The 17,582-nt window shown below is 37.5% G+C and overlaps 1 protein-coding gene across 20 annotated transcripts in view; it reads right to left on the reverse strand.

Moving 5' to 3' along the window:
- UNC79 (unc-79 subunit of NALCN channel complex) overlaps nt 1-17,582 on the reverse strand; it is a 282,253-nt gene that overhangs the window by 253,652 nt on the left and 11,019 nt on the right. The window lies entirely within an intron of this gene.

Here is a 17,582-nt window from a genome sequence, read left to right on the forward strand (position 1 = left end):
ACATTACCTGGAACTTTCAGCAGACAGGGTAGATCAGCAAAGAACACTCCTGTTCTTTGGCAAGTGAGGCCAATACCATCAACATCATTACATTGTGTATCATTACATTCTCATCATCAATTACATTTGTATAGCCATTTACATTTTTTAAAGCACTTCCACATACATTATTCAGTTACGTTTCTGTGCAGTTAACTTTTAAGAAACACTGTAAGTCAGGAGTTGAAGGGAATTTTAGATATCAAGTAAAAGTTAGGCAACAAAGGGAAAGGAAAAAATATCAATATTCTTATTCATTAGATATTGATTGAACACTCACTATGTGCGAGGAACTTTGAACTGTGAATAAATCAACAATAAGAAAGACATAATCATCGTCTTATGGGTCACAATAATCCCAATAATAATTCTAAATTCTGAGTATTTACTTTGTGTCATAAACACAAAAACAATAGTATTACTATTATTATTCCCATATTACCAATGAGAAAAACCAAAGCTCTGGAGGTTAACTTGCCAAAGGTCACATAGGAAGTAAATGATAGAGCCACTTTCTGACATGTCACCTATAAAGAGAAACAACTGAACTAGTTGTAGCCCACCATACATTTTTCAGCACTTTTTTAAGAAAACACATAGATACATAAAATCACCCAGTGCTTTCATGCATGAATTAGTGAGACCTAACCACTTGCCAAGTAGAAAATGTCTTAACATGGAAACACTGCATTTGCCAGAGATGGGGCACTTGTAATAAAGAAAAGGGAAAAAGCAATGTATTCAAGTCAAAAGAGAAGACTACTGTTCGAGTTTTTATTGCACTACTGGTCAGGAGAGTTTGTTCTAGGAACTATGAAAGATTCCATGCTGTGATGGAGAAAATGATAAAGGCAGTGAATTTCTTCAAATTGAGTGTTGTGTTGGATATTAGCAATGATCTGACCTGGAATATGGAGCTCCATTCTATTTTAATGCAATCAAGTCAGGTTATAGAAGTTTCTTTTAAAAGTTTATTGAGCAACCTCCTCAGATCAAGATTTTGAAACTGAAGAACCTAAGAGGCCAAATCTTAAGTAACTCCCACCCCACCCAAAGAGAGATTCACAAATTTGTATCTTCCTTCTGATGTGACATCTGAATACTGTACTTGAAACTACAAGGGTGAGGGTGGAGGGTGGGGAACAGGAGCATCACTGATTTGTTCAAGGAAATATAAACCCAGATACAGATTTAGCAGATGAAAACTAGAGAATGTTTTTTTTTTTTTTAATTGCTTTTTTAATGCTTGTTTATTTATTTATTTTTTTTTAATTTTTTTTTTCAACATTTATTTATTTTTGGGACAGAGAGAGACAGAGCATGAACGGGGGCGGGGCAGAGAGAGAGGGAGACACAGAATCGGAAACAAGCTCCAGGCTCTGAGCCATCAGCCCAGAGCCCGACGCGGGGCTCGAACTCACGGACCGCGAGATCGTGACCTGGCTGAAGTCGGGCGCTTAACCGACTGCGCCACCCAGGCGCCCCGTGAATGTTTTAATCTATCACTACTAAACTGTACTGCACTCTCTATAATCACAGATTTTTGAGGAACTGAGGAACTATGTGGTGGAAATAATGTCAGAGATATACAGAGGCTGATGACTATGAATCATTTATGTTTCTACATCTAAGTACAATACTCAAGACGTATCTGAGTTATCAACCATCAATCCATCAATCAATCGATGTGGCTCCATTTTAAAAGGAAAGGATTGCGCCGAAAATAAATTCTACTACCTAAGGAAATATAGATATCCCAGAACTGCCTAAATAAGAAGATGAATTATAGACAGCACTGTCTGGAAATGTAAATGTCTGGCTACATAGACAAACTCTAGGAAATATCTGGGATCCTGCTTTTCTGTTAAAGTACACTGTCTTTCATGAAAGTCCAAGCTGAGATTCATGACCCATCAGGGGTTAAAAGTCAGATGTGCCATGACTCAGAATACACATGGTAATTCTCAAAAATAACTCAGTCCAGGGATGTCTGTGTGGCTCAGTCGGTTCAGCAGCTGACTCTTGATTTCAGCTCAGGTCATGATCCCAGGATGGTGAGATCAAGCCCCATGTCAGACTCCATGCTGAGCATGGAATCTGCTTTCTCTCCCTCTCCCTCTGCCCCTCCCACACACATTCTCTCTCAAAATAAATAAGTAAACATTTTGAAAAAAAGAACAATTCAGCCCATCATACAATATTTTCTCTAACTTGATCAAAATAGAGCAATAAGTAAATATAAAAGCATAACTCTTTAGAAACTCTCTGAAACTCTTAAAATTATAACATGTCTTTAGTATTTACTATGTCCCAGGCATTGTTCTAAGCATTTTAGCCTTTTAACTCCTGTAAGCCTCACAACAAGCTTGTAAGATAGATGCTATTTTATTCCCCTGCCCTTCTTTTTTCTACATATGAAAAAAATGGGGAATTTACTATCAATTTTTTTATTTTTATTTTTTTTAATTTTTTTTCAACATTTATTTATTTTTGGGACAGAGAGAGACAGAGCATGAACGGGGGAGGGGCAGAGAGAGAGAGGGAGACACAGAATCGGAAACAGGCTCCAGGCTCTGAGCCATCAGCCCAGAGCCCGACGCGGGGCTCGAACTCGCGGACCGCGAGATCGTGACCTGGCTGAAGTCGGACGCTTAACCGACTGCGCCACCCAGGCGCCCCTACTATCAATTTTTTTAAATCATGCAGTCCACATATAATTTGTTCTTTCACTCATGAATATCAGCAGATATTCACTGGGGGTCAACCATGTGCCAAACAGACAAGTAGGAACTGACTTGGCGGAATCCCAGGCCAGCAGCAAGGAAAGCTGAGAACCAATGATTTGTGTCTCAGACATAACAGTACATGAGACAGCTATAGCCCCTGATCTCATGAGGCTATGATGAAGTATAAAAGACCAACAAAGAGAACAAGAAATTGTTCTAAACATCTGTAAAGAAACATACAAGAAACAAAAAGAAACATACAAGCAGCTACAACAGAGAACAAAGAAAGCAACAGGGAATGCTTTCTTTACATAAGGTAGTTTAGGAAGAAGGCTTCTAAGAAGAGATTGTATCTAAGTTAAGACATAAGAATGAGAAGGTGCTAGACATGAAAAAGTAGGAGAAAGTTTCTGGGTTAAGACCACAAAGTGAACACAGTCATCCAAATCATAGCATCTGGAATGCCACCAAACTACAGTAAAAAGACTTTTTTTAAAGACAAGAAGAAAGGGACAATAGGCCACAAGACACACAGCAACATGATATTGGAAGCTTGAAAGCCAGTAGACAAGTAACAACTGACTTGGCAGAATCCCAGGCCAGCAGCAAGGAAAGCTGAGAACCAATCATGTGCATCTCAGAATTCTCAAAAGACATGGAACTGGCAGTACCAGATAGCTCCAGAGCTAGAGATGCAGGGAAGGAATGGGAGCTATAAAAAGAGGGATTGGCTGAAAGCTATTTAAGAAGCAATTGGGTCCTTACATTTTCTCCCCTACCTCATCCCTGAGAGAGTACCTCTCCCCAACTCGCTGGATCTAAAGTTTTTGTCTAAAGAGAATATACAACAGAGGGTCTCTGGAATGGAAGAAACCAAACACAGTTGAAGACCAAAGTAACTGACCTAAACCAAGGAAATGTGGTGGCTATATGAAGTGTGAATACAGAATACAGAACCAAACCAAGCCCTGCCCTCTAATACCTAGCAGCCAGACCCTCACTCTCCATGCTGGAGAATGGAAGCTCCTTTGTAAATCCTTCCTTCTGTGAATCTGACCAATCAAAGAGGAAAGACCTGAAGATAGATTGTGATGTCAGGGGTTCCCAATAAATGGCTCATCAAATGCACAGGTTAGCTTCTTAGTCTGAACCCTTAACTGTGAGTGGCCAACCATCTAAAATAAAGCCTCTAACATGGAAGACAGGCAAGAAAGAACAGAAAATCAACTGTTTGGAGAAAAAAAGAATCTATGTAGAAGAAAATCTTCAAAAAAAAAACTGTTATTACTGTCAGAAACATGAAAGATTCCACCTATGAATAAATGTTCAGGTGCTATAAAAAAAATACACAGAATAAAAGAAAACAGAGTTCTAATAAATTAAAAGAACATGACTGAGGAAATTAATAATTAACAGAAGGGCTAGAAGATAGAGATGAGAAGATTTTCTCAAAGTACAGCAGGAATAGACAAAGTAAGAGAGAAATATGATCAATCCAGGAGGTCCAACATCAGAATAAAGGAGTTTCAGAAAAAGGCAATAGCAAAACGAGAGGAGTTAAAAACATTAACAAAATTAATTAAGAAAATTGTAGGGGCGCCTGGGTGTCTCAATGGTTAAGCAATCGACTTCAACTCAAGTCATGCTCTCATGGTTTGTGGGTTCGAGCCCCATGTCAGGCTCTGTGCTGACAGCTCCGAGCCTGGAGCCTGCTTCAGATTCTGTGTCTCCCTCTCTCTCTGCCCCTCCCCCATTCATTCTCTCTCTCTCTCTCTCTCTCTCTCTCTCTCTCTCTCAAAAATAAACATTAAAAAAGAAAGAAAATTTTAGAAAATAGCAGATTAAAAAGACCCATCACAATAAGTAAAAATAAACACATAATAAGGCATATCATAGTGAAACGTCAGAAACTGATGGCAGGGAAAATATTCCATAGGCTTTTAAAGACGTTTTTTAGGGCCACGTGGGTGGTTCAGGCTCAGTCACTTAGGCATCTGACTTCAGCTCAGTCATGATCTCATGGTTTGTGAATTCGAGCCCCACATTGGGCTCTCTGCTATCAGCACAGATCCCCTGTCCCCCCCACCTCTGTCCCTCCCCCGCTTACACTCTCTCTCTCAAAAATAAACATTAAAAAAATTTAAATAAAAACACAATAAAATAAAGACTTTTTAAATTTACATCAGAAATCAAAATGGCTTTGGATTTCTCAAAAGCAATACAGGAAGCAAGATAAATAATGAACTCTGAAAAAAATTATTATGAAAGTAGAATTCTATATTCAGGCAAACTATAAATCAAGAATAAAGTCATACTTAGACATTCATGTTTTCAAAAAATTTATTTCCCATGCGTCCTTTAGCCTGGAAGAGACCCAGTTGTACATCAGCATAGAGGGCCATCTGTCACTACGAAAGCACTGTGTGTAGCTCAAGAGACAGACTGTCAAAAGATGTCATCACCAAGAGCCCTACAGCCAATATACTGGATTTTTTAACCCAAAGCAGAATATCTGAGAGACTGTGGCCCAGATTCTTAATTTGTTCTTGTATGAGTAAAGTTCCTATTCTCTTCCACAGTCTCCTGAAACAACTAAGGACACTTATTTTACTCCCAAAGTAGTGTTCTTCCTTGACCTACTTCTAAGATCTAGAGGTAGACCATGTGAGCTTAAGTAAAAAATACAGAGTAACCCACTCCCTAATCATATTTTTGCCAAAAGTCCAGGTCCTGAAACACAATGCCATATCTGCCAAAAGCCCCAACTGTGGTGAACCCTGCTTTCCTTGGACTGACTCCTGACCTTGCTCAGAGATGTCCCCCAGGAGGGGCTCTCAAGGACACCAAATTCAGACTGTGTCCCAGACACTATGTTTGGCTTATTTTCATAAAATGAAAGACAGCTCAGAATTATGTATATAATTTCAAAAAAAAAAAAAAAAAACAATAAATGCAACACATAAATACAACACATAAATACATAAGTACAAAACAATAAATACCCAAATCTGGGTACCTACCACCCAGATTAAAAGGCAGTGCATTCCCTACCTTAACCTGTATCCAGCTATAATTTCATTCCCCTTGCTCATCATAGAGGTATTGACCCTTCTGTTAGTCAGTCTGTTGCTTTTCTTTATCATTTTATCCTGAACATGTGTATAGCATATATAAACACTACATTATTTAATTTTTACAAACTGAAGAGCAGGGGGCCTGGGTGGCTCGGTCAGTTAAGCATCCAACTTTTACTTCGGTTCAGGTCACGATCCCACGGTTTGTGAGTCTGAGCCCTACATCGGGCTCTGCGCTGGCAGCACAAAGCCTGCTTAGAATTCTCTCTCTCCCTCTCTCTGTCCCTTCCCCACTCACACTCTCTCTATCTTCCCTCAAAATAAATCAGTAAAAACTTTAATAAGTAAGTAAATAAGGGGCGCCTGGGTGGCGCAGTCGGTTAAGCGTCCGACTTTAGCCAGGTCACGATCTCGCGGTTTGTGAGTTCGAGCCCCGCGTCAGGCTCTGGGCTGATGGCTCGGAGCCTGGAGCCTGTTTCCGATTCTGTGTCTCCCTCTCTCTCTGCCCCTCCCCCGTTCATGCTCTGTCTCTCTCTGTCCCAAAAATAAATAAACGTTGAAAGAAAAAAAAATTTTTTTTAAATAAATAAATAAGTAAATAAAATTTAAAAATAAAAAACTGAAGAGCAAGCACAAACCCAATGGTGAAAGGAAAACACAATATTGCCACTGATTTGGACACTCCCATATTTACATGTTTTGGTCCTCTCTGAATGGCAACAAGAAAAAAGATAGAATAAAGGGGCTTTCTAAACTTCACTTTGATACAAGCACAGCCTGTTTCTAAAAGCAGCAGCCACTTATTCAAGAAATGGATTTTAAATACCAAAACATAGGTTTTTTTTAAAAAAGTCAGGTTAAGTTGCTAAAAGAGGAGGATTCTGGGAAGAGGGCAATGACAGCAGCATTGTTTCTTAATCAAACCAAGCCTCTCCATTAAAAACAAATCAGGGGCGCCTGGGTGGCGCAGTCGGTTAAGCGTCCGACTTCAGCCAGGTCACAATCTCGCGGTCTGTGAGTTCGAGCCCCGCGTCGGGCTCTGGGCTGATGGCTCAGAGCCTGGAGCCTGTTTCCGATTCTGTGTCTCCCTCTCTCTCTCTGCCCCTCCCCCGTTCATGCTCTGTCTCTCTCTGTCCCCAAAATAAATAAATGTTGAAAAAAAAATTTTTTTAAAATAAAAACAAATCAATGACAATGACAAACCCAAAGACCGGCTGACAGTATCTATAACAAAACTGGGTGGCAAGGTGGCCCCATGAACCAAGTATGAGAGGAGGGAACAACTTCTGACAGCTACAGGCCCATGTGATATCAGCACCCATGCTAAAAGACCCAAAAGGAAAGCCTTTGAACTTCTGATGGTCCTCTGAACAAGAACTCCTAAATTGTCCACAGATACTCAGTAGAAACTGTGGTGGCCCAATCTGAAAGCCAAAGTCAAAGCAAGAAGGGTGTTCTTCAGATGATAAGACCTGATAGTGATGATGAAGCAGTCTCAGCTCTAAAAACTAATAAACCAAGGCAACCGTCAAGATAAAGCCCTGTGCTCAGAAGAAACTGCTGGAAGTAGAATCCCAACTGAACAGTGTAAGGATATGAAATGCAGGAGAGAAAGAAAATCTGAATAAGAGTGGGGATAGGAACCAAGGAAAGTAGTTGGCAGAAAGTATATGAGGATATTTTGTATCACTTTGCAAAAACAAAAACGAAAAAAAAGAAGAGAAGCCCTAAAGTTATCCAGACCTCCCCCCACTGAAATTATAGAAAAACCTATTTTGCTTAAAAAATGAGCAAAAGAAAATTCCATACGAATTTATCATAGGAAAAAAGAATAGGGAGCAGAGACATGTGCACTAATCAGATGAAAACTGTTAACCTAATATTTCAAAACAAGCTGAAGGAAATTGAGCTGTGTTACTGAACACACTGAAATTAGCTAACTAGAGAAAAGAGAAATTTTTAAAAAGGTGAAAGGACTCTGGAGAGAATTAGAAATAAAATAAAAGATATTTTAAAAAGGAAGACTAGGGGCGCCTGGGTGGCGCAGTCGGTTAAGCGTCCGACTTCAGCCAGGTCACAATCTCGCGGTCCGTGAGTTCGAGCCCCGTGTCGGGCTCTGGGCTGATGGCTCAGAGCCTGGAGCCTGTTTCCGATTCTGTGTCTCCCTCTCTCTCTGCCCCTCCCCCGTTCATGCTCTGTCTCTCTCTGTCCCAAAAAAAAAAAAAAAAAAAAAGTTGAAAAAAAAATGAAGACTAAACCAGCAGAAACACAGGAATAAATAAACACAATGGATAATGCTTAAGAAAAATAAACCATGGAAAAAGAGAAATTCTTAAAAATGAAAAAGAAATTAAGGGCTTTGGGTTATGATAAAATAAAGCTCTACCAATAATCCCAATTCCTCTCACATAAAACAACTACAAAGCTTAGACACAATGAAAAACTCCCTGAAGGTAAAGGAGAATGGATTTCCAGTCACCAAGGAGGACAGAAGACAGGCAGCTAAACCAGTTAAGTTCCCATCTCCAAGGCTTTTAGCCTGGGGCTAAGTGCAATCCAGGCAGCATGCACCCTGCTGAAGGCAGACATAGAAAACCCACAATCTTTTTGGCCTGGGGAACCAGATAAGGAATGTTGGCAAGCTGTGAATACTGGCTGGTGACAAAGCAAGAGGAGGAACCCCACCAAAAACACAAAGAGCAGGACGGGGTACCTGCAAACTCCAAATATTCACCTCCCTCTCTAACACCTGAACCACACAAATACAAAGCAGACTCAAAGCAGCCTAGTTGAAGATGAAAGATCTAAGCAGAGTAAGAGGTTACTTCATAAGTAACAGAGTCTGCGGTTCAAGCCCAGCCAAGAAAATGACCTACTAATATAAAGAAAACATTCTTCATCAGTGGGAAATGACAGAATCCAAAGTATCCACAACTTCACATTTATAATGTCCAGGACAACAATCCAAAATTATCCAATACAAAGAGCCAAGAAAATGAAACACATTTCTTCTGAGAAGAAAAGAAAATCAGTCTAGTTCCATCATGAAATGAAACATATTGGAACTAACAGGCAAGGTATATGGCGACGGCTAGAATTATCTTCAATGAAGTAAAACAAAACATGCTTTCAGTGCATGAACCTCTAATCAGAGAAATAAGAAGTCTCCGCAGAAAAATAAGAATAATTAAAAAAGAACAAGATGGAAATTCTAGAACTGAAAAATATAATTTCTGATATAAAAAAATTCACTGGATAGGCTTAACAGCCAAATGGACATGACAAAGGAGAGTATATGAACTTGAAAATAGATCATCAGACAGTATCCAAGATTGAAGTACAGAGAAAATAAAAGACTGGGGGGAAAAAATGAACAGAGCTCCAGAGACCTATTAGATAATATTACACAGTAAAATTATGGGTGTGTAATTGGAAGGAGAGGAAAAAAAGAATGGAGCAGAAAAAATATATGAAGAAATAACAGCCAAAAATTTCCCATGCCAATAGAGACCCATATGATAGTCAAACTGTTAAAAGCCAAAGATAAACAACGTATCTTGAAAGCAGCTAGAGAAAAACAATACATTACATACATAATATGCATGTATTGCAATTGATGGCTAAATTCCCCTCTGAAACACGAAGGCCAGATAAAATATTATCTTTAAAGTACTGAAAGAAAGAAAAAAAACATCAAATCAGAATTCTATATTCAGCAAAATATTATTCAAGGATGAAGGCAAACTAAAGACATTTTCAGAGAAAAGAAATCTAAGAAATTTGGTCACAAGCAAAGTTGCACTACAGAAAAGGCTAAATGGAAGTTTTGGGGTAGAAGAGAAATGATACCAAACAGAAACCTGAATCTTCAGAAAACAATGAAGACCATCAGATATAACATATCTCTTGGAAAATACAAAAGACTGTATTTCCTTTTTCTTCTTAATTTATTAACCCTATAACTTAAACCATACAACATTAAAATCATAACATTGCCTTGTGGGGCATATAACATATGTAGATGTATTACATTTAATAACCATAAAATAGGGGCACCTGTGTGGCTCAGCCAGTTGGGCATCCGACTTTGGTTCAGGTCTGATCTCAGCATTTGTGAGTTCGAGCCCCGCGCCGGGGTCTGTGGGAGAGCTCAGAGCCTGGAGCCCGCTTAAGATTCCATGTCTCCCTCTCTCTCTGACCCTCCCCCACTCGTACTCTCTCTCTCTCTCAAAAATAAACATTACAAAGTTAAAAAAAAAAACTATAAAATAAAGAATGATATGGGTATTAAGGGTACAAGATTTCTATATATTAGCTAATGTTGGACATGATTAATTGTATATTAGCAGTGAAAAATCAAGGATGTGCATTCTAAACTTTGTTTTAAAGATTTTTTCAGTAATCTCTATACCCAATGTGGGGCTCAAACTTACAACCTCGAGATCAAGCGTCACGTGCTCTAATGACTGAGCCCGCCAGACACCCCCAGGATATACATTCTAATTGCTATGGCAAACTTTACTTAAAAATGCAAAAGACAGTATCTTAGAAGCCACAGGAAATTGGGGGTGGCTGGGTGGCTCAGATGGTTAAGTGTCTGACTCTTGATTTCGGCTTAGGTCATGATCTCATGGTTGGTGGTTCAAGCCCCATATTGGGCTCTGAGCTGACCACACAAAGCCTGCTTGGAACTCCCTCTCTCCCTCTCTCTCTGCCCCTCCCTTGCTCACATGCTCTCTCTCCCTCTCAAATAAACATTTTTTAAAAACTTTTTAGTATTTATTTATTTTTGAGAGAGAGCACAAGCCGGGGAGGGGCAGAGAGAGAGGGAGACACAGAATCCAAAGCAGGCTCCAGGCTCCGAGCTGTCAGCACAGAGCCTGGCATGGGGCTTACAACCACAAAGCACGAGATCATGACCTGAGCCAAAGTCAGACGCTTAACCAACTGAGCCACCCAGGTGCCCCTAAATAAACACTTTTTAAAAACAGATTTTAGAAAAGAAGCCAATAGGAAATGTTTAAAGACTATAAGACAATTAATGGAAAATATATGCCACAAAAATAGTAAATAAAAGTAGCCTGGAATAGCATTATTAATATCAGACAAGGAGATTTCAAAGCAAAATATATTAACAAGAATAAAGAAGATACTTCAAAATGATAAAATAGAAGATTCAATAGGAAAACATAACAATCATAAATAAGTATGAGCCCAATAACAGAGCTGCAGAACACATGAAGCAAAAATTGGAAAAATAGTTTCATAATCATAGTTAAAAACTTTAATATGCTTTTATCAACTGATAAAAAAAACTAGACAAAAAATAGCAAGGACATAGATTTAAACACATCACTCTACAACTACAGAATACTCATTCTTTTCAATTATACAGGGAATATTTACAGTATAAACCACATTCTGGACCATAAAACAAGTCTCAATTAATGCCAAAAGATTGAAATCATATAGATTATGTTCTCTGACAAAAATGGAATTAAGTTAGAAATCAAAAACAATAAATAAGATGACCAGGAAACATTCCAATTATTTGTAAATTAACACAATACTAAAGAAACTTGAGGTCAAAGAAAAATTATGCTATAAATTAGAGAATATTTTGAACTGAACAATTATGAAAATACAGTCCATCATAATTTGTGGAACGTGGTTAAAGCAGAGTTTACAAGGAAATCTGTGGCTTTAAGTGCCCGTATTAGAATAGCAGAAAGGTCTCAATTCAAAAATATAAGCTTCTAATGGAGTACTATGTGGCAATGAGAAAGAATGAAATATGGCCCTTTGTAGCAACGTGGACAGAACTGGAGAGTGCTATGCTAAGTGAAATAAGCCTTACAGAGAAAGACAGATACCATATGTTTTCACTCTTATGTGGATCCTGAGAAACTTAACAGGAACCCATGGGGGAGGGGAAGAAAAAAAAAGAGAGAGAGAGAGAGAGAGAGAGAGAGAGAGAGAGAGATTAGAGTGGGAGAGAGCCAAAGCATAAGAGACTCTTAAAAAATAAGAACAAACTGAGGGCTGATGGGGGGTGGGAGGAAGGGAAGGGTAGGTGATAGGTGTTGAAGAGGGCATCTTTTGGGCTAAGCACTGGGTGTTGTATGGAAACCAATTTGACAATAAATTTCATATATTTAAAAAATATATATATACATATATATGTGTGTGTGTGTATGTGTGTGTGTGTGTGTGTGTGTGTGTGTGTGTGTATATATATATATATATATATATATATATATATATATATATATATGCTTCTACTCTAAGAAACCAGAAAAAGAAGAGCAAATTAAATCCAAAGTAAATCAAAGAAAGGAAATTGTACAGGTAAGTGCAGAAATCAATAAAACAGAAAAACAGGCAAACGTTAGAGAAAATAAGCCAAATGCTCACTATTTGAAAAGATCAATAAAACTGAAAAACCTCTAACTAGATAAGTCAAGAAAAAAGAAAAAAATGTAAATTGCCAATATCAGAAATGAAAGAAAGATATAGCAACAGTTTCTCCAGATATAAAAAGGATAAAGGGATAAGAGGGATTGTTACAAATAACTTTGTGCCAATAAATGGACACCTGGACAAATCTAACAAATGGACAAAACAGACATATTCCTTGAAAGACACAAAAAACAGAGGCTCATGGGTGACTCAGTCAGTTAAGCATCCGACTCTTGATCTCAGCTCAGGTCATGATTTCACAGTCATGGTATTGAGGTACACATGAGGTACATGGTATTGAGGCTCCATGCTGACAGCAAAGAGCCTGCTTGGGATTCTCCCCCCTCTCTCTGTCCCTCCCCTGCTTACATGCGCACGCATGTGCATGCACTCTCTCTCTCTCTCTCTCTAAGTAAATAAAATAAACATATTTCTAAAAACACACAAAGAACAAAACTGACAAAGAAGAAATTAAAACAATAATAACAAAAAACTTGAACACCTCCAAATCTATTAAATTCAACATAAAATTTAAAATTTTCCCACAAAAAAGGAAAAAAAAAAAAGGCTCCAGTGGCTTCAGTCATGGATTTTATCAAAACTTTAAGGAAAAATAGGGGCACCTGGATGGCTCAGTCGGTTAAGCATCTGACTTCAGGTCAGGTCATGATCTCGCGGTCTGTGGGTTCAAGCCCTGTGTCAAGCTCTGTGCTGACAGCTCAGAGTGTGGAGCCTGCTTCGGATTCTGTGTCTCCCTTATTAGCTGCCCATCCTCCCTACCACACTTTGTTTCTCTCTGTCTCTGAAAAATGAATAAACCTTTAAAAAAATTTTTTTTAATTTAAGGAAAAATGAAGATCAATTCTATACAAACTCCTTCAGAAAATACAGAAAAGGAGAAGACTTCCCAACTTATTTTATGAGGACAATTTTATTTTACTCTGATTCCAAAACCAGGTAAAGATACCACAAAAAAAGAAAACTAGAGACCAGTATCTCTCAAGAACATAGATAGAAAAACTCTTAATAAAATATTAGCAAACAGAATACACCACCATTTTTAAAAGATATACATAATGACCAGATGCAATTTATTTCAGGAATGCAACACTGGTACAATATTGTGAAAGGCTCAAAGCATTCTATGTAAAACCAATAACTAAGCAAAGATGTCTGTTCAAATAACTTTCATTTACACTGTTCTGTAGGTCCTAGCCAGTGCAATAAGGCCATAAGAAAAAATAAAAGGCATAAATATTAGGGGTGCACAGGTGGCTTAGCCAGTTAAGTGTCTGACTCTTGATTTTGGCTCACATCATGATCTCATAGTTCACGAGTTTGAGCCCCACATTGGGCTCTGTACTGACATCATGGAGCCTTCTTGGGAGTCTCTGTCTCTCTCTCTGCCCCTCTCCCACTCATGCTCTCTCACTCTCTCAAAAATAAATAAGCATTTTTTAAAAATTGTAATGTTTATTTATTTTTTGAGAGAAAAAGAGACAGAGCATAAGCATGGGAGGGGCCGAGACAGAGAAAGACACAGAATCTGAAGCAGTCTCCAGGCTCCAGCTGTCAGTACAGAGCCCCACGTGGGGCTCGAACTCATCAACCATGAGATCATGACCTGAGCCAAATTTGGACATTTAGCCAATTGAGCCACCCAGGTGCCCCAAAACATATTTTTTAAAGGCATAAAGATTAGAAAGGTAGATGTAAAAACATTCTTTATTCACAGGTGACAGGATGGTATGTGTTGAAATCTTAAGTAATACCCCCCAAAAAGCTACTAGACTAATAAGTAATTAGCATTGCAGCAGTGCAGGATATAAGATCAAAATAGAAAAACTAACTGTATTTCTCTATACTAACACCAAGTAACTAGAAAATGAAATTTGGAAAACAACTCCACAAAAATACTTAGGAATAAATTTAATGAATGATGTAACGATTGCAAGACATTACAAAGGGAAATCAAACAAGACCTAAATAAGTACACATACGTCTCATTCCAAGAATTAGAAAACTCAGTGTTCCTAAAAAACTCAGTGTTCCTCAGTAATCCTCCTCAAACTGATGTATTGGCCAAAATCCAAATAAATTTCTTTTGAAAAAATATGACATGTTGGTTTTTAAATTTACATTGATAGAAAAGGACCTACAATAATTAAAATAATTTGTAAAAAAAAAAAAAAAAAGAACAAAGTTGGAAGATTTATACTACTTGATTTCAAGCCTTGCTATAAACTTACAGTAATAAAGAGAGTATGTCACTGGCCTAAGGATAGACATATAAATGAATAAACAGAATAAAGTCTAGAGTGAGACCCAGATATATGATAGTCTGATTTTCAACAAAGGTACCAAGATAATTCAAAGGAGACAAGATATTTTTTTATAACAAATGGTGCTGGAACAACTGGATACTGTATATGGAAATAATGAACCTCAAACCTTACCTCTTGCCAAACATAAAGATTGACTCAAAGTATTCATAGACCTAAATGTTAGAAATTAAACTATTATATTTCTAGAAGAAAACAATGGAGAAAATCTTTGTGTCATTAGGTGAGGCAAACATTTCTTAAACAGGACACCAAAAGCACAAATTATAAAAGAAAAAAAATGTTGGTGAATTGGACTTCGTGATTTGAAAGTTTCACTTCTCAAAAGTCAGTTATGAAAACACAAAGGTAAGCCACAGACTAGAAGCAAAATTTTTCACAACAAAGAGCTTGTATTCAGAATCAACAACTTTTACAACTCAACAAAAAGGCCAAAAATCTAACAAAAGATTGAAAGAGACATGTCCCATAAAAAGATATACAAATGGCCAAGAAGCACATAAAAAGCATCACTAGTCCTAAGATAAATGCTAATTAAGACCGCAGTGAGATACCACTACACACACCTACTAGAACAACTTACATTAATACCAAGTCAATGCCCAGTGCTGGTGAAGATGTGGGACAACTGGAACTCCCTCCTCCAGTACTGGTGGGAATGCAAAATGTTACAGCCACTTTGATAAACAATATGGCACTATCTTATAATGTTAAATATTCATTTACCATAATACCAAGCATTTCTACTCCTAGATGTTCACCCTAGAGAAATAAAAAATATGGCCCCATGAAAATATGTATGCAGATACCTTTAGCAGCATTATTTGTAATAGCCAAAAACTGAAAACAGCCCAAATATTGTATGCATACCATGGAATACTGCAGAACAATAAAAAGGAGAAAAATATTAATATATACAACAATAATTAGCCTCAAAGACATTATGCTAAATAAAAGAAGTCAACAGAAGACTATGTTCTCAATTGTTCTATTTATATAAAGTCTAGAAAACACAACACAATAGCAACAGAAAGCAGATCAGTGTTTGCCTGAGACCAGCAGTAGAGGAAAAAGATCAAGAGCAAAGGTGCAGATAAATTGGTGCAGCCACCATGGAAAACAGTACTGGAAGTTCCTCAAAAAATTAAAAATAGAAATATCATATGATCCAGTAATTCCACTACTGAGTATTTACCCAAAGGAAACAAAAACACTAATTATAAAAGATATATTCACACCTACGTTTACGCAGCATTATTTACAATAGCCAAGATACGGAAGCAGCCCCAGTGTCCATCAATAGAAGAGTGGATAAAGAAAATGTGGTATATATAAGCAATGGAATATTACTCAGCCATATAAAAGGATGAGATCTTGCCATCTGTGACAACATAGATGGACCTAGTGGGTATTACACTACGTGAAATAAGTCAGACTGAGAAAGAAAAATACCATATGATTTCCCTTATATACAGAATTTAAAAATCAAAACAAACAAACAAAAAGAAGAAACGGACCCACTGGTGCAGAGAACAAACTGATGGCTGCCAGAGGGGAGGGGAATAGGGGGATGGGCAAAATGAGTGAAGAGAAGTAGGAGATATAGGCTTTCATTTATGGAATGAGTAAAGTCAGGGGAATAAAAGGTACAGCAAGGGGAATACAGTCAATGGCACTGTAATACCATCATATGGTGACAGATGGTAGCTACACTTGTGGTGAGCAGAGCATAACGTACAAACTCATCAAACCACTATGCTGTACAACTGAAACTAATGTAATATTGTAAGTCAACTACACTTCAATTTAAAAAAGAGCAAAGGCACACAAGGACTCTTTCTAAGATAAGGGGACTATTCGTTATACTGGTTAGGGTGGTAGTTACACTATTATATATACTTAGCAAAATTCATTAAACTCTGCCTTGAAAATGGGTGAATTTTTTATATATATTATTTCCAGAAAAAAAAGAGGGAAGAAAATAACATGTATTCCAATACGTAGGTACTTGGGCATGTTTACACTAGAAGACATAATGACATAGTCAGATGCTTGTACTTACTTATACTGAATAAGTTTGAATTTGTGAGAAATAAGATAATATTCAACAGAACGGTTTCATTGTTTTATTTATATGTGACATTTCAAATTAAGGATTAAATAAATATATTTCTACATATATGTGGAATCACCATGAATAAGCTGATTCACATATAGAGAAATAAAAGTACATTGTGTGGGTGACTCTTAAAAAAACTCAAAAGAAATGAAGAAAGATTTTAAAAACATTCAACAGAAAGTGATCCATACAGAAGATAAGCAAAAAAAAAAAAAAAATTACATATGATAGGGATCACAAAGAATGTCAAATAATAGAACAAAATAAATACTAAAACTATTCCAGAACATGTTCCTAAAAAAATTTTTTTTAATCTTGAAATTAGGGCATCTGGGTGGCTCAGTCAGTTAAGCATCTGACTTCAGCTCAGGTCATGATCTCACAGTTCATGAGTTCAAGCCCTGCATCAGGCTCTGCGCTGACAGCACGGAGCGTGCAACCTGCTTCGGATTCTGTCTCCCTCTCTCTGCCCCTCCCCCACTTGCACTTTCTCTCTCTCTCTCTCTCTCTCTCTCTTTCTCAAAAATAGATAAACATTAAAAAAAAATCTTGAAATTACATATTGAAAAGACACACCACAATCATTTCAGCATGGCCAACACAGAATCATATTATAGTTAAAACTACTTTAAAGAAAAATAAAAAAAACCTTGGGCAATCAGGCAAAAAGGCTAAGTCACTCATAAGGGAAAGAAAACAAGACTGCACCAGACTTCTCAACAATTCTTAATGCCCACCCCACCCTCAAAAAAAATAGTGTAACATATGTAAAATACTCAAGGTAAAGAAATATGAGTCAAGGGTTTTATATCTCACCAAACTG

This window comes from Puma concolor, chromosome B3, assembly GCF_028749965.1.
Source record: "Puma concolor isolate L17-30 chromosome B3, mPumCon1.1.hap2, whole genome shotgun sequence".
Lineage (NCBI taxonomy): Eukaryota > Metazoa > Chordata > Mammalia > Carnivora > Felidae > Puma > Puma concolor.